Below are 24579 nucleotides of genomic sequence, written 5' to 3' on the forward strand. Positions count from 1 at the left end.
TGGCTAAAGCTAGAACATCAGTAACAATATCCTTCTGAGAACAAAGAAAATGCAAAGAAGGGTCAAGAGAGCTTAGAAAGGGCTGGTAATTCTCAAATTTTTGATCAGGTGGGGGCTTGCTAGAAGCAGAGGGAGAAGGACTCTTACCCTGGCTATGAGGCTTATCAATCAAAGCATAAACAAGATTAGGATCAATCTTAAGATTACCAATATGGGGGGGAGCTAGTGCTATGAGGGTTTTTAGATTTAGGGCTCTTAACAACACTAGCTTTCCCCTTATTTTTAGGGTGGTTGTAGAGGGGAAGAAGTATTCATCATGAGTCTTGGTATGGTAATCATCCTCCAAGGATTGAGAATCCTCTGAGTCAGAATTAACCTCATGCAGAGAGGACATCACAACCGACAAAGATTTGACATGATCAAAAATAAGAAGGATAAGTCCTTCATGCAAAACATGTTTTTTTATAGGATCCTTCTTGTGATTGGCAATGCCAGCATTTAAAGATCTCACAAGAAAGAAGGGAAAGGAAATTTATCACCTTATGTTGGAAATGGTTTAGGAGTTCAAAATGGTAGGTGAAAGCTCTGGTATACTATACATTAAGAGTGACATACTCCATAATCACCTTCAGGACATCACCTGAAATGGACTTAATCTTCGCAATATTGTAGCTAGTACTCCCATCTCTCACCAGATCTCTCTTCTCCTTCTCCTATTTAGGGAAGAGTTTCATTGCCTTCTCAAAGAATTGTCAGTTTTTATAGAACTTAGCTCCTTCGATAGAGAGGCTAGTGACCTCTGCAATGAGGTCTGAAGAACATAAATGGGCACTAAGAGGGGGGTGAATCAGTGTATTTAAAAACTTTTAACTATGTGTGAAAGTACTAAAACTTTAAATTAATTAAGAACATACACACACACAAATCAAACCATAACACAAAATATACGAGGAAAACCCAATGTGGGAAAAACCAAGTGGTGAGAATAGTTGTTGGAGTCTACTGCTCCAATCCAACCTCACAGTAAATAATAGTTTACAATGTTTAGGGCACCAACCCAATGAGCACCAAACTCTGATTTTATGAGCACCTACTCAAAGGAGCACCTACCCCTTCTCTGAGAATCCACTCAGATATTTACAATGATTGATCAAGTTTACAATGCAAAGACAAAGCCTCGTTACAAATGAGTTTTGTAATACTTACAAATTTCTCATATGTTGAGAATGACTTTTTCTACCTACTAAAATTTTTCCTCTATTTCTCCTCCTTCCTTTGTTTGGTTATCTTCTTCTCTCTATCACAACATTACTCTCCAGAATGCTCTGTGTTGACTCTTTCTAATTCTATAAATTTTCTCTATTTTTGCTTCACAGCAACACACAATCTCTCTCTCTCAACACTCACCTTCAATTGACTTGTTGAGATATATATATATTTTCCACCTCAATCTCTATCTTAACAGCCACACTGATCAATGTCAAATCTCATCACACCTCCTGCTCTATTTGACTCTGTACACATTAGAGATTACTTATATTGTAAACTAGAATATTTTATTCAAGTTGGTTGTCTTGGAGATCTACAACTCTAGAGATTTTATTCTCTGTCCTGAATATGATCTCATATTTGCTACCTATAGTAAATGCATCCAATCTCTCTTCTGATCATTCTATATACTTAGATTACTAAGTTTAGTAATCTTTCTCTATCTAAAAATATATGGAATCCTTCCTTGAACCACACAACCTACCTACAACTTGGTCACCATTAATGCATTTTCCATCCTCTGTCAACCTACTCTGAAAAGATCAACAACTACTAGACTGGAATCCTTCGTTACCAACTTTTTCATATCTGATTCATTCTCTATTCATTAGGGAGCCTCATCTCATCATGATCTTCATCGAGATCAAATGGTCAAGGTTGTTCGTCCTCCATGTAAAACCCTTGTGCCAATCGATATGCGTAGGTGTTGTCAAAAGTCTTCATAATCGACATCCAAGTCACTTGGTCAACCATAGTTATCTACCACATGGACTATCATCCTTATCAGATTGCCAATGTGTCAACTGAAACACCTCAAATGGTCATGATCACCTTAGTCTTTGTTGTTGTGGGATGACAAGATGCTCTCCATTTTTCCTTTTAACTTATCTCGTGAGTTCCTCTTTACATCCATCTATAGGTGCGGGATATTAGGATTCCTCTTTTGCTTCACTGTCTTGTCCTGCACGACCATCAAACACCCATCTTGAATGATGCAAGATAGCGAGATCCATCTACAGCTATCATTATGTTATCTCATAATACCTTTAGTCTCATCGCAAAGAAGTTGCAGGATAATGGGAACCATTCACCACTCTCTTTATGTTATCCCGTAAGACCTTTAGTCTTATTGGAAACAAGACATGGGATAGCAGGGGCTGCTATAACTTGCATGAAATTATCCCACACGGATACCATGCACACACTTGCATGGTGCAGGATACAGGGAGACATATTTCCCTTTTCTCTTCACTTTTCCTTATCCCACGAACATCTTCACCTCCTTGCTTGGTCAGATGGAATAATGGGATGCCTTTGCTTTTGTTTCCCCCATGTCATATTTTGTGTGCCTCTTAACCTGTGTGTGATAAGGAGATATATAATCTTCCCTTCAGTTTCTTATCCTACGCAACTTTTGTTGGTCACTTTTGATAACGCGGGATAAGAGGGACCTCCTTGTTCATTAAACTTAAGTTATCCCTCGTGACCAGCACATGACCTTTTCCACAATTTGGGATAGCGAGTAGTGCCATTTTTGTGTTATCCCATGAGGCATTCAATACTCAAAAAAATGTTGCAGGGTAAGGATAACACCATTTGTTTTTCTTTGGTATTATCCTACATGGTCTCTTCCTTGCATTCGAACACACCATGCAACCCACGGATACACATGAACCAAACAACTATTGCCATGTGGAAATCACTACTCTCAACCCCAACTCAGGACTCATTCACTATTGCTTACATATGGAGATGATGAGTCTGGTTGAAATCCCTACAATATAACACAATGTATTATGCGCAATTTCACAACATAACCTACATGTTATGTGTGACTATTATCTGCCTCTCTACAAATTCTTGACACCCCTTGATGTCTATGTGCATCTTTGTAACCATTTGACATCCCTTGACATCAATGACAATAATGCCAACAAGGTCCTCATTGATGGCAATATCTCTTCCAAAAAGGTTGACAAACCCCTTATTATATTTTTTGACAAAACCTTTCATAACCTTAGCTTTAACCCCATGCAATTTCTCAATATTGTTGGTGAAACCACCATTCTCCAAAATTCTCCAAATTTTTTTATTGTTTTGCAGCACTATGGAATCAATGGGCTCCACACACTTCAAATCTCCTCCCATATTATCACAACCACTATGCCCGAAAACTAGTCTACAAATAACCAAAACACTATAGTTCTTCAAACAGGAAATGACCCTAAACTATGTGTCAATGCAATTTGATCCCAAATGCATGCAAAAAATATGTAGGAAGAAAGCTCTAGAAGACCAATTAATTATGATTTCCCAAGAAGTTTCCTAAACACACCACACACAACTCATACTAATTTTAGTAAATCTCTAGGTCGATTTAAAAATTATCATTATAATCATTGTAAATTATCTTCTCAGCTACTGAGGTAATCCAACCTAATTAACCCCCTCACTTCATTATTCTATTTGTCCCTTCTTCTCTAAATTAATTTTTCATGGGCTTTAACTCCTAGGTTGGCAAAGTGTTCTGCTACCTTATTATTTTTCCTATAAGTGTGATAAATTTGACATTCTTCAAAAAAATTAATAATTGAATGAGATATGTTTATCCAATTAGCTATATTCCAAGATGGATTGACTTATTTTTTGAGACATTGAAAATATTTTTGGAGTCCCTTTCAATCCATACCTTTGTACAGTTTATCTGTTTGACAATTAGAAGGGCCTGATAGGCTCCTATGGATTCAGCAATGTGGTTAGTCCAGGTACCCAAGGGGAGTGCCACAACTAACATACTTATGCCATTATTATCCCTAATCACTCCCCCACACACAACTAGACGTGGATTACCCTTCACCCCCCCATCAAAATTAATTTTAACCCATGTCGAAGGAGGCTCAAGCCAGTTTTCTTATTGGCTTAAAAAATCTAGAGATATCCAATTGAATTTGCTAAGCATTTGCAACCTTGTAATCATAGTCAATGTAGCTTTGAATCTCTTTTCTCAATTGGGCACAATTAAGGCAATTAATTTTTCCCTTTACAACCCTCTGAATTTTATGAAAAAGAATCTCAATTGATAAGGCAAAGTCTCTGAATATCCTATTGTTCCTCTCTTTCCATATACCCCAAACTAGATGTAGAAGAGAATAATACCAAAGTATTTTGATAAATTGATTGTTACTAGGATCTCTCCATTGAATGAATAGATCCAATATAGTAGATGGAAAGACCAAGAAAAGATCTCATAGCTGAAGCATTATCCCCCAAACTTCCTAAGAAAAGGGGCATTTAATAAAGAGATGGGGGATACATTCTGCATCACCCATATAAAAGATGCAAATATTGGGAAGGTGAAATCCCCTCTTACATAATTTCTCTCTAGTTAGAATTTTATTTTGGAGGAGAATCCAGGAAAACATATTGATGTTAGGGATGAGGTTTTTTATCAAGGCCATAGCCCAAATAGGGCTAGAAGCACTCTGATTCTGAGACATAATAGAAAAGGCATAAGAAAATGAATACTTACTAGAATTCTCAACTTTCTACACCATCAAATCATATGATTGGTCCACATAAGCTGAATTCAGGAGGATATCTAGAGGGAATAACTCTAGACTAATCTGAACCAGATTAACCTAGCAACCATTCCTCCAATAATCTGTTAGGATTCCCAAAGATATTGAGACGGGGGGGTGAATCAGTATTTGACCGGTATAATAATTTTCTTAACTTATAACATGAAAATCATATCAAAACTGTGTACCAGTAAACCAAAAATAATGCAGTAAATAAGAATAGCAACCACAACATAAGAGACACACCATAACACAATATTTTAACAAGGAAACACGATGTGGGAAAAACCTCGGTGGGATTTGTGACCCACAATATTTTCTTACTGGCCAATAAGAGAATATTACTGCTTACAATAGGGGCTTGCACATGCAGGAAGGCCAAGTGCCTAGAGCTCACTGCTCAATTACAAAGAAGTCACACTAACTTACAAAATAGATTATACTAATCCAATGTCTTGTACTACTTTAGATCAGCATCTACTATGCTAGATTCAGTACTGGTTTAAGCTCTGCAATATACATAAACCCTTATCCCAATAATTCGCACATTAGGTCTACTATCTTCTTTTCATACTTCGCATTATATCTATCGCCTAAATGATCTATAGTGATCTGATACATATATGAGTCATATTACAATAAGCCAATTCAACTTACAAAATATTTTACAATTAAATACAAAATACATTTAAACAAAATTCCTATCGTCCATGGTGTCGGTGATCAATCTTTTTGGTGTTGGTGATCTATATGCCGGTGTAGAGTCTATCGGTGCTAATGCCTATGTTTTCCTATCAGTATCATATGATTGTAAGGTTGCCATCAATGACAATACCTTCAATCACCTAAATTTTCTCATTGGACTGTGCATTTGCTAACAATCTCCCCCTTTGGCATTGATGGCAACACTCATGAGAAAAATCAAAAAGTGTCCAAAAAATAATATCCAAAAAGAATTTATTACCAAAACTGTGCTGTCAAAAATCCATGCTCCCCCTGAGTTGATGATGTCCTATTCTGATCATTTTTCTCATCTCACTACTCCCCCTTTGACATCAATGACAAAGGTTGTCATTTGTTGTCAGTGGAGTGTGTTTCCTGATTGGATCCTTGTATCCTGTGGGTTACAATCTGAAAGAGTTTTGTTAATACAAAATTTAGACTCTCAGTGAACTTTTCACTGTCTTTCAATGCAACCTCTATCCTTTGAATAGTACAGGTGAGGTGATGCATTTTTTCCTTCGGTGTCTTCAGTCCTTGAACAAGTGCCTCAGAGATCTCTTTACTCAAAGAGATGAGGTACTCCAATTTGGGGCTGAGTTTGCATTTAAGGTCTTTTGCCTTCCCTTTTATTTTGTCTTTCTCCTTTTCAAATTTCTCAAGTTTTTCTTCAAGAGTGTGTATCTTCTACTCTGTAATTGCTAATGGTTCAGATGAATCGATGAGGTTATCAGCTATATTGTCAATCTCCTTTTGTACCTTACTTATTTCCTTGTCTATATCTATTGTCGGAACATTTGTCTTGTATGTATCTCTATAGAGTTCCTTAAACTCCATTATTGTTTTGTTTAGTGCCGGTAAAAGTGTTCCAATGTGTCCCATGCACTTCTTTATTGTTTCATCAAAGAATTTCTCTTTATTCATTTTCTCCTTAATTGTGTCCTCATTTATTTGATCAATTGCCAAAATGTTGTCGATGATGTATTTAGACAATGCATCTAGTTGACCTATAGAATCTTTATTATCCATAATGCACTTGGGTGCTATCAATTTAAGAATAGGAATTGTATCATTAATAGCCTTATAGGCTTGTGCACTACACTCTATGATTTTCTTTATTGAGTCCAATAAGACCTCTGTTATATTTTTAGGCAGGAATTCTACTATAGAAGTACCAGATGTCTGTCCAACTATTTTAAAATTTCCATGTTGTCGGTTGTAGTAATAACCTTTTTTTCCTCTTTCTCAAGAGGATCTATTTGGGTATGCATTTCTATCAGCAAAAGGTTTTGGTTTTTCAGTTTTTGCCGATGGCATTGTCTCAGTTTGAACTTGTACATCAACCTATTTCTGTTCCAGTGTCTTAGATGGTTTCTCTAAGCTCTCAATTGCCAGTTTCTCAGATGTGGTTTGAATGTATTTCTAGTTTGTGTGCATTTGCCTCTGCACTATTCATTTCCTGTTTCTCTGATTGTTTCTCAGTAGAGTCCTTTGTCAGTTTTTCTCTCTCTGTGCTAACATTGATTTCCACATCTGCAGCCAATGACTCAGTAGCCACATCTTTCTTATCTTTAGTGGATTCTCTATCTACCACAATATTCACCTCTTGTGTATCAATATTCATGGTATACAAAACTTCAGACTTGGGATTTGTATCCTCTAAAGAAGTCTCCATACTCTCTGTAGTGGGTTGTGTGTCAACTATTTCTACCGGTGGAGTATCAGAAGGAGGTGGGGGTAAATTTTCAATTATCTTAAGGTTCAGAGGTCCATCTTCCTTGCCTTTCCCCTTATCCCTATATTTTTTATATACTCTAATAGTCTTGGGTCTTTTGAGTTCTTCCTGTTTCTCCTTTTCAACAAAGAATATGTCCCATTGATCTGCAGTCTCTTCTGAAATTTCATTCATTCTCCCAGCCATTAGTGCTGTATGTCAGTGACCGGTTGAGAATACAGTCTGGTTGGTCTCACTGATTAATTGATCAATATCTTCCGGTGAGTTCACTGGGTGAACTGCAAGTAATTTTTAAAAATTTTATTTTCTTGTCCAGCTCAACAATAGCTACCCTTCTACCTTCAAGTCTTCTATAAAGATCAGTGGGTATTTCATCAACAATTTCCATCAAAAATTTCTTGTAAATAGCCAAGTGTAAAATTACACTATTTTCTATCCTCTCTTTGTCATCAGTTGAAAGTGTATTGTATAGTTTGGTAATGTTCTTCAACTTTCCATCCTCTATTATTTCACTAAGGAGCTTATCTAGTGGAGAAATGTCTTGTTTTACCTTTTTCTTCTTTCGAGTCAACTTCCTTGCTGGAGGCCTCACTGCTTGTTGCTTTTGTCTTGTTCTCCTAGGTGTGGGTGAGGGTACTGGTGAGGGTTTTCTTTTCCTTTCCACCCTTTTGAATACTGTCGGTATATCACTCTTAGAAGAAGTTCCAATTGGTGAAAGATGAGCTTTCGGTTGAAGTCTTTCTAGCTCACTTTCCTTGATACCAGTTTGTTTCAAAATATCTTCCTTAATAGCCTTTTCCTGTCGGGTTCCCTCCTTCATAGTTTGTTCAACTTTCTTAACCCTTTTCCTTGATTGAATTCCACTTTCAATTGTTTCTGCATTTCCAAATACTTTTTCTGTAGGTTCCATTGGTGCTTCAAGGAGGGCTTTTGCATAAGTTTCTATGATGTTATCATCTATTTCATAGCCCATTTCAGTTACCCAAATAGTCCTAGGGACAACTACCTCCATCAGATTGTCTATTAATTCATCTTTGAGCCATTCACACACATCTATTCTAGCATTGTTGTTAACCATATCATATGCACTTTTAATACATAGGCTAGATACCAAGTTTAACCTATTTGCATGTGTAGCCTTGTAGCCTAAAATGATACTGACAAATCTAACATTCATATCCTTCACATCATTTACCCTTAGAGACCTTTTGTCAAATGTTGCACTAGTTAGGTCTATTACTATGTCATTAGAGTCCTTTTTAGTTCTGTCGGGCCTGCTACCGGTGGAAGGTAACCTTGTTACTGCCTTTATTGCTTCTTTGGTGATCTTATGAATTGAATCCAACCAAAATAATTCCCCATGAACTCTGCTTAGCACAATCCTTATAATATCCTTGGGAAAATTCGGGACACTAAGGATTTTAGTAAATCCTAGGGTTTCCACTATCTTATATTCTGGTTTGATATTTCTAGATCATCACAAATCATAGTCTGATACATGTTCTTGATTTCATCATCTCCTAATTCCTCTATATGACAATGTATGTATATCCTAGGGTCTTCAACAAATACTACTCCCATAGGAATTTGAGAAAATGCACCTAGGGCATCATCTTTCTTTTCTATTTCAGGAAGTTTGAATACGGGTCTAGGGTACTTGATTACTTCAATCACTATAGGGTTTGCAATAAATTCAGGAGTGGATGAGGAAGCCATAGTAATAAAAACCTCAATCTGCCTTTAGGATGAGTGCTTGGATGAACTGCTTCACTTCTTCGCTAAGGATGCCTTTGCTCAGCAATTTTTGCGCTCTTGAAGATTTGAATGCTCGGTGAATGAAAAAAGAGCCAAAACAGTTTCTTTATAATGTTATTTTCTCCAACTACCACATTTAATGCTTGCTGGTTAAGTCACAACTTAACTCATCTGCCACTAAAGAAGTAATTTTAACTTCTCACCATCAACCAAGGGTATGTTAGCATGTTTTTCAGTTTGTTTCTAAACCCCCAAAGGATTTTCCTTCAATTAGATGAAGAGTCTCCTATTGGTGGAGTGATACTTTGTTCTACCAATGGAGGAGTATTCCCATCAACATTTTGATCTATCTTTCTGATCGATTGTTTTGAGAATTCTAGCTTTACCTCTTCAACTTTTTCTTTACCTTTCAAACTAAGACCTTTGTTTTTTGCCGGTGGACTCTTGCTTCTACAAAATTTAGCAATATGTCCAATCTTGTTACAAGCATAACAAGTCGCTTTGTTTTTTTGAATAGCTTTCCCATATCCTATGTCGGTTTGTGTTCTGCACTGATTAGATAGATGTCCAAATCTTCTACAAACATAACATCTTACATTCATTCTGCAATTTTCTGAATTATGACCAGTTTTGTTGCATTTAGAACATTGACCGATGGGTGTATTAGTGTTCTAATAAGTTCTATATCTACACTGATTTTCTCTATGACCATACTTGTTTTAGTTAAAGCATTTTCCATTGAGTTTGTAAGCATTAGGTTGTCTTACCAGTTTACTATGATCATGATTGTTTGCAGTACCAAAGCTTTCACCAATTTCAAAGCCAAGGCCATTTGTATCACCATTAGGTTTCTGATTCTTCAGCATGTCAACAAGTTCTTCTGAACTTTTCTTGAATTTCTCTTTGTGTTGATTTGCAGCAGTCAGTTCATTCTCCAAGATTCCTTTTTGTCTCGTGAGTTCAATTCTGTCATTTTGTGTATGCACCAAATTTGTCTTCAACATATCATTTTCATGACTGAGTCTTGTGTTTTCATTTCTAGCATCATTTAGTCTTCTAACCAAATCATCTTCATTCTTCTTTCTATCTTCAACTTCTATACAAAATCTCATTGTCATATCGTGCATCTCATTCTTTATTGTATCATTCTCTTGTCTCATTTTTTTTACCAGATCATTAAGAGTTTCTTTTTCATCTTCATCATTTTGCATCTTTTCACAAAGTTCTCTTCTTTTATTCCTTGCTACAGTGAAATTTTCTTGAAGTCCTCGAAAGATATCCTATGTAGCTTGCAGATCATCCTCAAGTTTGATATTCTTTACTTTTTCTACATCATAGTCTGAAAGAGTTGTTTCCAATTGCTTTCTCAAATTTTCCATCTCTACCAGTGTCAAGATCTTCCTCAAGTTGTTAGGCTTTTGAAAATAGAGGACCAGGCTCTGATACCAATTGTTAGGATTCCCAAAGATACTAAGAGAGGGGGGTGAGTCAGTATCTGACTGGTATAATAATTTTCTTAACTTATAACATGAAAAGAATATCAAAACTGTGTACCAATAAACCAAAAATAACGTCGTAAATAAGAATAGCAACCACAACATAAGAGACACACCATAACACAATATTTTAATGAGGAAACCCAGTGTGGGAAAAACCTCAGTGGGATTTGTGACCCACAATATTCGCTTACTGGCCAATAAGAGAATATTACTACTTACAATAGAGCCTTGCACATGCAGGAAGGCCAAGTTCCTAGAGCTCACTGCTCAATTACAAAGAAGTCACACTGACATACAAAATGGATTATACTAATCCAATGTCTTTTACTCCTTCAAATCAGCATCTACTATGCTAGATTCAGTACCGATTTAAGCTCTGCAATATACAGAAACCCTTATCCCAATAATTCACACATTAGGTCTACTATCTTCTTTTCATACTTCACATTATATTTATCACCTAAATGATCTACAATGATCTCATACATATATGAGTCATATTATAATATGCCAAGTCAGCTTACAAAAGATTTTATAGTTTAATACAAAATATATTTAAACAAAATTCCTTTCGGCCATGGTGTAAGTGATCAATCTTTTTGGTGCTGGTGATCTGTATGTCGGTGTAGAGTCTATCGGTGCTAGTGCCTATGTCTGTCTACTATTATCACATAATTGTAAGGTTGTCATCAATGACAATACCTTCAATCACCTACAATTTTCCATTGGAGTGTGCATTTGCCAACATAATCTTCTACCAAGTGACCAAATCTTCTAATGCATTCTTCCCTGAAGGGATTGAATGAAGAATTGAGACATAGAGGATCATTTTCAATTCAATAATCCTCCCAGAACAAGGTGCTAGAACCATTACCTAGTTTCCAACCCACACCTTTTGGAACAAAGCTTATAATATTAATGATATTGTTCCAAAGATAGGATCCACGAGGTAAAAAATCAAAGGTGATGAATTATTTGAAAGAGGTAACTTGATTTAAGTATTTACTATGTAATATTAAATTCCATTCCATTCACTTTGAATAAATCCTAACCTACTTTGTTAAAAGCACCTCATTAATAGATCTAATCTCCCTCAAACCAAGCCCTCCTAAGTTATGAGGCTTACACACGTCATTCCAAGACATCAGTGGGATTCTCTTTTTATCCTTCACTCCTAACCATAGGAACCTCTTTTGAATACTATCTATTATTTCTGCATATTTAGCAAGGATTCTGAAGAGACTTAGGATGTAAAATGGAAGGTTCTACAAGGTTGCCTTCAACAATTGAATTTTTCTAGCCTAATTAAGGATAGCTCCTTTCCAACCAACAAGCTTCTTGTTGAATCTCTCCACCAGGGATATCCAAAAAGAATCTGTTGGTAAAGTTCCAAAAGGAAACCCCAGGTAAATAGAAGGGAAGTCTCCAATAGTACACCCCAATATATGAGCAATTATCTACTACCTTTCAATATGAGACTTGAGAAAGAAGAGAGAACATTTACCTTTTTTATGAACTATCCTGAAGCTTCTTCATAGGTAATGAGGAATTTTTTGAAAGTTTTGGCTTCTCCAATAGTAGAAGTTCCCATCAAAATAGTATCATCAATAAATTATTGATGCAAACAAATAGTAGAATCAGGAGAGTGAAGAGCGCCTTTAAGCTACCATCTCTAACCATATTTTGTAAATACCTTCCAAGGCTTTCCACCATGATTGTGAAAAGGGTAGGGGACATGGGTGTTGGAAAGAGACACTGTTCTGGTGAAGATTGATGCATGAGGAATGCATAGGAGTTGTCATTTATGGAAACCCAGTTCAAAAATCATATGTGGTGTACATAGATTTGATTTACAGGAAGTCATATAGTTCATAATGCATAAGTCTAGAACATGGAACATAGTAACCGATAGAGTATGAGTACAGTTTGCATATCTTTATTTTGGTTGTGTAACTTTGGTTGTGGTGATAGAGGCAGATGATTCAAGGTTTAAGGTAGATTATTCTATAACCTTGATATCTGGTGTTCAGTCATGAGCAAGATTAAAGGTTTAGTATCTAGTAATTCAGGAAGAGTGGAGCTATTTTGGTATAACATGTGATGCATACTCTTTGGGTTGATTTCAATGATTGTTTTTATGTTTGAGGTAATTGGACCTACTTGTGTGAATATTTTTATCATTTTGTTTAATTTCACATATGAATTTATGGATGGATTGAGTTGACTTAAGGTTATACATTTCATGTTGCGTGCTATACAATTTTTGGAAGAGGACATGAAAAATTGTTCATTTTGTTGATCCAGATATATAAGATCAATTCATTTAAGAATTTTGGGAGATGATATATATGTGTGAGAAGTCTGTGTGAGAAAATGTGCAAATTATGGTGAATATGATTGAATGTTTTGGTGCTCCGGTGTATGACAAAGCAAGAAAATAGAGCAGAAAGTTAGAATAGTTACAAAAGTCAATCTGAGCATAACTGGAACTATTATTTGGAATAGTAGCTGCTATTATTTAGTTCATTCATTATTTTAATCAATTGTAATAACTTGTAGGGAAGTGAGCCTTCCTTCAGGTTGTAGCTATTTTGTATTTGAGCATTGAGCTCTAGGTAGTGTGCTTGAATGCAAGTGCATTCCCCTTATATAATATTATCATACTCCTGGCCATAGTATAATAATATTTTGGGTTGAAATACTACCGTGGTTTCTCCCTTTCCATGTTTCCACATAAAAAATCTATTGTTATGATGTTTTGGTTAATTGGATTATGTTTCTAGACTTTACTTTCATTCTTATGAATCTAGTCGTTTAAGAATCAAATTAATAGCTTTGTAAATTACAAAACACTAATTCTGATGGACTTGTAAAGTAGTGAGATGGGGGGTGATTTAGTGACACCAAAAATAGTACTACTTTAAACATTGACCAGTAGGTAACCTTAATGATTTTGTTAAACAATATGCATGCATTCAAAAATGATATAACAACATCCACAATAAGTAAAACATCCACCATAACACAAGTGTTTGTACGTGGAAAACCCAAATAGGTAAAAACCATGGTGAGATGGGACTCACAAGTTAACTATCTACACTATTAGATAAATGACCGGTTAGGGTCTACAAATGCTCTACTAGGAGCGAATCTTTTTAAATATCCCAAAGCTTAGTTAAAATCTATACCCTGTAAAAGGTAGTACCTTGTAAGGGTATATGCATGAAGTTGTGGTACCAAAAAGGTGCCACACTTCAAAAAAAAAAAAATGGTCATAAGGTGTGCACCTTATGACCTTTTCAAACTTAAAAAAACCCAATTCCGCATTTTGGATGCATTCTGCATTCCCAAACCCGCATTTTGGCAATTTGGGGTGCCATTTTCTTGTGCTCGCCCTTTGTAGAAGCTTGATATTGGGCACTAAGTTGTCCATCTCTCATCAGAATGTTGTCATGCCATCAAAGAGCTCTAAGACCTCGAAGAGGTATGTATTGTTGTTTTCTTATTGTCATTTTTTTATTAAAATGGAATATTATACTAGGTTTAATTATTTAAATTTATTTTCATTATCAGGAAATGAGATTAGACAAGAAAATGTTGAAAACACTCAATCACCTCCTCATGAAGACCATATTGAGGAAGAAGCACATAAAGAACCTCCTACAATCCCTAGACATCCCATAGGTACACAAGAAAACCTATTAGGTCAAATAGAAAATAGCCAAAAAGAGCTTGAAGATTTAATCATAAGGCTAAAAGATCCCACTGGAACAAACTCCCATAGGACAAACCTTGCCTGTTCTTTACAATCTATTGTATCTCACATATAATCCGTGAGTGGGCAAATAAATTTTTGGTCTAGTAAGAAGGAAGAACAAAAACAATTTTATGCTAAAAAATTATCATATGTGGCAGTGAAGAAAAATAAAATTAATAAATTTGACTTGTGTGCTCTTTTTACAGACCCTTGAACGAATCAACCTTTACACCCTAGATGTAGGAGATTCCCTATTCATTGGTGTCATCATGAAGTGATTAAGAACAATTTTTGGGATAGGTGGTGGATGGTATTTGATCAGCCCCCATGCAATAATCATGAGGTACCCTAATACTTTCTAAGAAAACTATATTGTGAGTTTGTCCTTAATGAGATCCCAAACTATTTTGATTTTCTAGATTTTAAAGATAGAGGTGGGGGTTCCTCACATGATAGAGAGGGTACACAACATGACCCAAATCTCCCACCAAGACCCTTGGCCATAGCTATGGTGGAGCATGTTATTATTCCTTCCATTGTGAAGGAGAGTATTGAGGTCAAAACTATAGACTCCATTAGCTCACTCACTCAGACCCTTATATAGTATGCTAGGCCTCTAGTAGAGGGTGATGCGAGTGATGATGGTGATTCTTCTAGGCATCGAGTTCTAGCTCATCTTTTTTGATCTTGTGGTTCTCTTTGCACTTATGATCGTAATAGTTCTAAGAATGCATGTGCACGAGCAGAGTTTGCTACAAAGAATATTGTCATGAAAGAATCTTTGTTGAATGAAACATTTGGCATTGATACCCAGGTGAATTTCATTACAAGTTCATTTCATTCTTTTTATTAAATCTTATATGGAAATTTGAGAATACATCTAAATTAGTAAATTATTATGATAAAAAATCAAGTTCAAAGTGTTCACAATACTAGCAACATTCCTACAGCACCCTTTTTCACGACTGTCGACTCCATGGGTATACAACGAGTGGAGAAATATAATTATTATATGTAGATAGTTGAACCTTATGTGAAAGATTTTCTAATTACTCATTTTTTATGCCAAATAGTTTGATACTAGAGCTTCAACATCAACACCTCGCAGTGTATTTCATTGATAATCTTTCACCCAGGTAAGCAATTTATGTTTAATGTTGTTATTGAATAATATAGATAGTGTTGGCGACTAATCAATATACTTTGTTTAGTTTTGAGATGTTGACATTAGAGACTCCTCTTGCTGTTCACATGTCAATGGAGTATGGTGTTGCTGCAGCAGTAGTAAGTTCAACTGCTTTGACAAAAGTATGAGACATATTTGTAAATTTAGTAAATTTAGCATTACATTTGTTATCTTATTAATATGTTATTGAAAATTTTAACGACACTTGTATTTAGTTTAATTTATATTGTGATGCTTACAGGTGGGGTGTGTCACTCCAGATCATGAACGTGCACCTGTTGTGGATGAACATCATGATTATTTGTATGCAGTAAGTGACTATTCTATTAAATGTCATTCTAGAATTTAATTTTTGTATATGCTAACATCATTCTTTTCATTGTATCAGTTGGAGTTACAAAAAATTCTGGAGAGGAGGTCGAGTGGGCATACTCGAAAGACACCTACATCATATACATCTCCATCCCCTTGATAGGCAAAGATATCTCATGATCTGTTTCCTTCCCCTAGAGGGAAATGAACAAAATAAGGTCCTATGTTGTATGCCTATATGTCCATTTTGAACATATGTTTTGTATTACAAATATGTGACATTCTATGTCCATATGGCTTTTTTCAAGCTCCTATTTGACTTTATTGGATAGCATGTTGTATGCCTATATGGCAATTTTGAACATATATTTTGTATTATGAATATGTGACATTCTATGTCCATATGGATTTTGGCAAGCTCCTATTTGACTTTATTGGGTATTGCATTGTATTCCTTTATAGAAATTTTGAACATATGTTTTGTTTTATGAATATGTGACATTCTATGTCCATATGGCTTTTGGCAAGCCTATTTGTATGTATTGGATATATTTGATAGTTTTAATGGTATGCAATGTTGTATGGATCTGTAGCTTTTTTGTTAATGCAAATCATTTATCATGGTTATCCACAATTACAGTACAAATGATTAAATGAATAATTGCACAAAGTTTATTGTTACTTAAGCTTTGAACCTAAATATATGTTTGTAATCCAAGACACAAGCTTATATAGATCAACACAAATTCAATAGTTATAGTTGAAATAAGACTATATAAAGGAAACATGGAAAGAACCAAAATTAGACAATGTAAGACACCACTATACCAATACCCATTCTAAAAAAATTGCATAGTCCATGTACACTTCTATTTATCTAATGCATACCCTAGGGCGATTTCACTGCTAGGGTGTGGCCTCCAATGATCAAACACATTGAAGAGAAAAATGAAGGTATCCCTAGCGTAAACCCATCCACCCTGATGCGTACGAGCTGATGGTTCGATGCCGCAATGAGAGGATTGAAATATGGGGCATTGTGCAACTTTTCATTGAACTCATTTAATGTTTTTTGTTGCAATCAAGAAAGTGTTGCCACAAGCAATTGCATCTGAGTCTACCTAAATCGAGAGAGGATTTTTTAGAGTGCCATAACATGAACTTGTAGGATTAGATGACTCATTCTTATGATTAACGGGTGCCAAGAAACATGATGCTGAATATTGATAAATTTGAGCAACTTGAGCACTTAAGCTATTTCACTGCTAGGGTGTGGCTTGCAATGATCAGATGAGGTGGAGGGAAAAATGAAGGAATTCCTAGCGTAAACTCAGCCACCCCAATTCACACAAGCTAATGTTTTGGTGTCATGATGAGCGGATTTAAAGATGGGGCATTGTGCAACTTTTCATTGAAATCTGACGCTTTTTGTCGCAACCGAGAAAGTGTCGCCATAACCAATTGGATCTAAGTCTACCTAAATCGAGAGAGGATTTTTTAGAGTTCCATAACATGACCCCTTATGATCAAATGGATCATTCTTATGATTAATAGGCATCGATAAATGCGATGCCTAATATTGAGAACTTTAAGCAACTTGAGCACTTAAGCGATTTCGCTGCTAGGGTGTGGCCCGCAATGATCAGACGAGTTGGAGAGAAAAATGAATGGAATTCCTAGCATAAAAATAGCCATTCCAACATGTGCAAGCTGATGGTTCGATGGTGCAATGAGTGGATTGAAAGATGGTGCATTGTGCAACTTTCATTGAACTCATGTGATGCTTTTTGTCGCAACCGAGAAAGTATCGCCACAAGCAATTAGATCTGAGTCTACCTAAACCAAGAGGGGATTTTTTAGAGTGCCATAACATGACCTCATAGGATTAGATGGATCATTCTTATGTGTCACTAAAATCAAGAAAAATGATGCCAAATTTTGATAATTTTTCACACTTTCAGTGATTGACAACAAATGAGCAATTTTTACATCTTTTACCATATTAGCCTAAAACTTCACAAAATGATCCCATGTGATCTCTAATGGTCCAAAATGAAATTATTTACATAAAATCACACAAAAAAAGACAAAAGCACAAATTTTTATATTACAGTGCCTCGAGTAGTCAAAAAATACAAGTCATGTACATATATCCAAATATGATTGATATTACAATTTTTTGCATTTACATTTAATCCAATGAACCATCTGGATCTACTCTAATCTTTATCATGTCTAGTATGGCCTCATGGTTAGACTCACAATCCTTCCATAGGTTATTTTTTAGTGATCTACCCCCATATCTAATCAAATGAACATTTGAAGCTACAACAAGGTTAGAATAATGAATAATCTTCCTATGTGTCTCGAAGTCCTCAAACAACCACAAGTTAGACTTCTTCACTGGGTACCTTCTAAGCCATGTACCAGTAACAACTACTGATCCTATGGGGTACTCAATATTTTCTCCATCTACCACAGGGCCATCCAATATCTTTTTTGTGTCCACACAATGATACAGGTAACAATATGTTCCTTCTTCATTGTCTTCAGCTGCAATAAATGCATAAACATGCCCTGCAATGATAAAGTGAGAAGAATTTAGTAAACAACTAAGGTAAAATATTAAAGTACAAAAATTTGCATGTGGATAATTTACCTATTTGGACTAAATCTAACACATGGTCAAAGTGAACTGATGCTTCCATCTATGTTAGTTGTAGTGCACTCGGAGGTCAATATGTCCCAAGTGGGATTAGAGGCCTCATAAACCATTCGTCCACCCACTCCTTTGACTCACACTCATTATAGGCACCATCTCTATAGGAATAACAATAACATGCTATTCATCACATATGGATAGTCCATGAACCTGCATTAGAGCTTTTGAAAGAGTGCAACTCACTCGATCTTGTCAATGTACAATAATCTTTGAATTTTGCAATGTTAGCATCATCTACCAACCAAAAAATTATATGAACTAAAGACTTACCTTGATTACTTGGACCAGTTGTACCATTGCACCACTGAACAATTGATTTTGCATCTTTCAAGTTTTCATTCCCTTTGTACTTTAACTCTTCTCATGCTAAATCTCTTTTAATACATGCTCATGCATTGTCATGCTCCCCTTTTCCATACCCAGCCTCATAGAAATTCCACATATGTTGAATAGAAGTCAACTTATGCATCCTACTCAACCAATAAAATATCCGAGAGTTCTTAAATTATGATGCACAATTATCTAACCATATGATATGTTGCCAGAATGATATGCCTCAACTAGCCAAATCATAGTAGAATATCTGAAAACAACCTTGCACAAACTCTGTAGAGTGTGAGTGATCATCACTAATGTAAAATTATACTCCCTCAATATCTTCCTATCCTTTTCCATACTATCATGTGCATGAATGAATGCCATATGCACAAATATAGCAACTTGTGTGGACTTCTCTGCAAAGTCAACAATTGAAATGATTGTATGAAGTGGAAATGTGTCCTTGCATAACTTAAATTGTGAGTCCACCCAATGAGCTCAATGGTTATGCCGTGCATACTCATTCACTATATTCTCATGAAAGATGCCTATAAACTAATACACTTGAATCTTCTCACTAACCAATTCACACCTTTTTGCTTCTTTTCCATCTTTTAGAATGTAGGCCACTATCTTATATTTTCCAAATTCCACTAATTCATTACCAATTTCTTGTCCAATATCCATATGTTGACAAATTTGTAAATGTTGCAATCCACCACAATGAACACATGTGTCATCCAAGAAACACTTATTGTAACATACTTGACCATCTACTCTTTCACATAAGATGATAGATATGAATTCCCTTGAAGGTGTTGGTGGACCATTTATGTTGCATTCCTACAAAGCATTGTTAGCATGCAAATCTATACATATCTGTTGATAAACATCATAATGGTTAGAAAATTTGATATGTAGTCTACAACAACAAGTTGTGCGTGTGTGATTTATTTTGACATAAAAAGGCTTTACCCTTTCAAAGAATCTTTGACTAATTTTAATTTGAGGATACATACATTGAAACTTGGCAAAAAATTGTGTTTGAGTCATATCCAAAAAATGTTTCGGATGTGGATCATGGATTTTACTACCAACCCTCCTTCTTACAACATCTCTTTGATTTGGAGAGACACTTGTGTTATTCTTCCAAAAATATTCAATTAGGGATCTCAAGGCTTCAACAATTACTTTATCTTTTTGTGGAAATCTACCGTAAAATGCCCATAACTCATTGTTATATGGATCCTCCACTCTTTGTCACCTTCCCATAGCTCTCATTAGAGTTTGTCTACTTATCTTCAATTGTTTACTTGTTTTTATAATGAGGTGATTTTTCTTAGTTTGAGTGCTTACAATTGTTGATGTAATGACATGTCGTGTGGCATTACTATCTTTTGTGAGTGAGTTAGAACCAACAGTATCATATGCATTCATTAGATTCTTCAAAATAGATTTGTCACTTGATTCAATCGATGTTCTTAGCCCAAGAATCTTCATTATGGGCCTAAATTTCACATTTCTCATCATTTCAACAAATAGTTGACATCTTCCCGTCTCATTTAAAGGCTCAAAAAATATTTTCCATATTCGGATAGCATGTCTTCGACAAGTGCTTTAGAATCTTGTCAACCATTGGTTTCAAAATATTAGCATCAATATCAATCAAATATTTAGGTTTTCTATGCAAAAATCTATGAGGTTTTCTCAAACTTTGAGTTACCTCAAGATTAGAAATGTCAACAACATTAGGGATAGGTGGCATACCTTCAACCGGAGATGAAAATAATGACATACCTTGAAATTGAGGTGTACAAGATGGTGTAGCTCCAATACTTGATGTCAATCATGAAGTACTTGCAACATCAAATATCATAGAGGGAGTGCATTCAATATGAGATGTTGTAGATGCCAATGGTGTGCCAATAAGAGATGGTGTGCCTTCAACTTGAGATGTAAGAGATGGGGTGCCTTCAACTTGAATTGTGGTAGACATGCTCTCAACCTTGGGATTCAATTATCTCATTGCACGAAGGTTTTGCATCCATTGCCTTTGTCTGACCAATTCTGTCTCTCTCTTAGATTTGATGGATATTTCATGTTCCACTTCAATTGGCACCTCTTTTTCTATGGTATTCAATTTCCTTGCTTCACGAAGTTACTTCATTCCTTCTTTTTTTTTGCATTCTTAGCTTCATGCTCTTCCGGTGTTACATTTTTTGGTCATTTCCTCAACATGATGATGATTTCTACATGTACATGCACATAAAAGAGAATAAATTTAATTCATAAAGATATTTCAAGAGTCATAAGGGGCAGTCCTAATGCATCTATGATTGTCCTAATTATGTGAGGACGGTCCTAATGCATCTATGACTATCCTAATTATGCACATGTTAAAATGGATATATGAAATAGAAATTATTTCATGTATTCCTTTTTTAAATTATTTTATAAGATCTTAAAAAGGATGTATGAAATTGAAAATTTTGTTTTAAACCACTACACAAATAATTTTACTATGCAACTTCCTTCAAATGCATTGTTAAATCTAATGTAAATCTAATAGGATTATAATCAATTTTGATAAAACACTTTTATTCTAACATTTTAACAAAATAACACTTAATAAGTATTTGAATTCTGAAAACAAGACAATATTACCTCAATTATTCAAATTTGATAAAAAAAACTATGTTCTTCCTCTTTGACGTTGCCAAATGAAAAAAAAGGTGGTGGAGAGCTGATGGAATGTATAAAATAACCTTGCATAAAATGACAACACCATGCAAAAAGCATTTTTTTGTCTGATCATGCGTAGAAAGAAAACAAAATGAGAGAATGTGGGCTTGGATCACGGGTCAAGGGTACCATATAAGCATTTTTTAGTGCAGGTCATTTGGTGCTAGCCAAATGACTTCCATTGAAATTTTTTAACCTTTGATAAATTTTTACTCTATACCATATAATCTATACTCTATACCCTATAGTTTGATAGCCACAACCATAAAAATTAAACCATTTAAAACCTATAACAAATACCCTAGATTGTATCACCCAATATGCTAAATCCTTGACCCTATACAATAACCATACTATAACCTGATATGCTAAACCATATGAGGTAAGGATGGAGGGCGAGATATGGAGGGAGGGGGGGAATAAAGGGGGTGTGGCACTTATAGAAGGAGGGAGAAAGAAGAGGAGGGATATAGGAGTAAAGAGAGAGAAAATGGGGGATTGCAAGAGAGTTAGAGATAGGGGTAAGGAGGGAATGGAGATACCTAGAGAGGGGAAGGAATGAGGAAGAAAGCAAGGGAGATACCTAGAGAGAGGAGAGAGTGAGGAAGAAAGTGAGGGATAAACCTAGAGAGGGAAGGGTGTGAGTAAGAAAGTGAGGTCGACAGATTTGGGTATAAAGGACATAGAGGGGAGAGGGGTGATATGGGGGTTTAAGGATGGTGGGTGGCATGAAGAAAGTGTGGGAGAGACCTATAGAGAGGAGGGAGTGAGGACACTATCTGACCTATTAGATATTTTTAGGGGTCATATTATGTTCTAAAGGGTCATATGGTGTCCTAAGCGGTCATATGGTGTCCTATGACCCCTTAGGATACCATATGACCCCTTAGGAAACAATATGGTGTCGCTATGGGTTGTATGGTGTCCTAAGGGGTCATATGGTGTCCTATGACCCCTTAAGACAAAATATGACTCCTTAGGACACAATATGGTGTCATTATGGGTTGTATGGTGTCCTAAGGGGTCATATGGTGTCCTATGAACCCTTAGGACACCATATGACCCCTTAGGTATCGTTAGGGATCATATTGTGTCTTAACGTGTAATATGGTGTGTTATGAACCCTTAAGACACAATATGGCCCCTTAGGACATCTTATGTTGTCATTATGGGTCGTATGGTGTCCTAAGGAGTCATAAGACACCTAATGAGTGCTTAGGACACCGTACAACCCATAATGACACCATATGGAGTCCTAAGGGGTCATATAGTGTCCTAAGGGGTCATAAGACACCATACGACCCCTTAGGACACAATCTGAACCCTAACATGTTAGAGGTTATATGGTGTCCTAAGGGGTCATAGGACACTATATGACCCATTAGGACACCATATGACCCCTTAGGACACCATATGACCTATAATGACACTATATGGTGTTCTAAGGGGTCACATGGTGTCCTAAGGGGTCACATTGTGTCCTAAGGGATCACATGGTGTCTTAAGGGGTCATTTGGTGTCCTATGATGCCTTAGGATATCATATGCCCCCTAGGACACAATATGGAGTTGTTAAGGGTCATAGTGTTGTGAGGATTCATATTGTGTCCTATGACCCCGTAGGACACCATATGACCCCTTAGGAAACAATATGGGGTTATTAAGGGTCATAGTGTTGTAAGGGATCATATTCTATCTTGGGGCCCCTTAGGAAACCATATGACCCCTTAGGATACAATATGTTGTCGTTATGGGTTGTACGGTGTCCTAATGAGTCATATGGTCTCCTATGACCCCTTAGGACACCATATGACCCCTTAGGACATAATATGATATTGTTATGGGTTGTATGGTGTCCTATGACCCCTTAGGAGACAATATGTTGTCTTTATGGGTCGTATGGTGTCCTATGACCCCTTAGGAGACAATATGGTGTCTTTATGGGTCGTATAGTGTCCTATGACCCCTTAGGACACCATATGACCCCTCAGGATGCCTTATACTGTCATTATGAGTCGTATGGTGTCCTAAGGGGTCATATGGTGTCCTAAGGAGTCATAAGACACCTAATGACCACTTAGGACACCATACGACCCATAATCACACCATATGGTGTCCTAAGTGGTGATATAGTGTCCTAAGGGGTCATAAGACACCATATGACCCCTTAGGACACAATGTGAACCCTAACAACATGTAAGCAGTTATATGTTGTCCTAAGGGGTCATAGGACCCTATATGACCCCTTAGGACACCATATGACCCCTTAGGATACCATGTGACCCATAACAACTCTATATGGTGTTCTAAGGGGTCACATGGTGTCCTAAGGGGTCATCTGGTGTCCTATGACCCCTTAGGACACCATATTGTTGGTATTTTGGATATGTTAATATGGTTTTGTCATTGATGTCAACACTTGTCAACCTTATCAGCACTTGGAGATTTGGTTTTGGCCATCGGCATATTAGTGACTTATACACAGTCACCATTATTTGGTTCACTGACAGGTTATATTGTTCACCAGAAATTGGAATGACTTGGAGACTACCTGGTTATGTCAGACATTATTTGATCACTTGGTTTTGGCGATTTGGTTACTGATCTATTCGGGTTTGTATTTTTCTAATATCAGCAAATAGGTCCAAGTTATGCACCAGCAAGCACATCTATTCCAAATCAGCATGACACATTATGGAGATGATTTGTTATCATTGCAAATGCATTGAGCTGACATGATGCATCGCATGTTGATTTATTTGTAATTGATTTTATTGTAATATTCTTTGTAAGCCGACCTACACAATTGGTCTTAGGTTATGGTATAAATGTAAGATCTCATTTGTGAGACTGATGTAGAATTAAAAAGGGGAATGTAAGTAAGTTCGAATAAGGTATATGCAAAAATAAAAAGAGCTATACACACAGACATCATTTGAAGATTGAAGGAAGGTTTTGAGAAGAAAATCAGAGCTTAACCAGTACTG

The sequence above is a fragment of the Cryptomeria japonica genome, chromosome 3 (genome assembly GCF_030272615.1).
Source record: "Cryptomeria japonica chromosome 3, Sugi_1.0, whole genome shotgun sequence".
Lineage (NCBI taxonomy): Eukaryota > Viridiplantae > Streptophyta > Pinopsida > Cupressales > Cupressaceae > Cryptomeria > Cryptomeria japonica.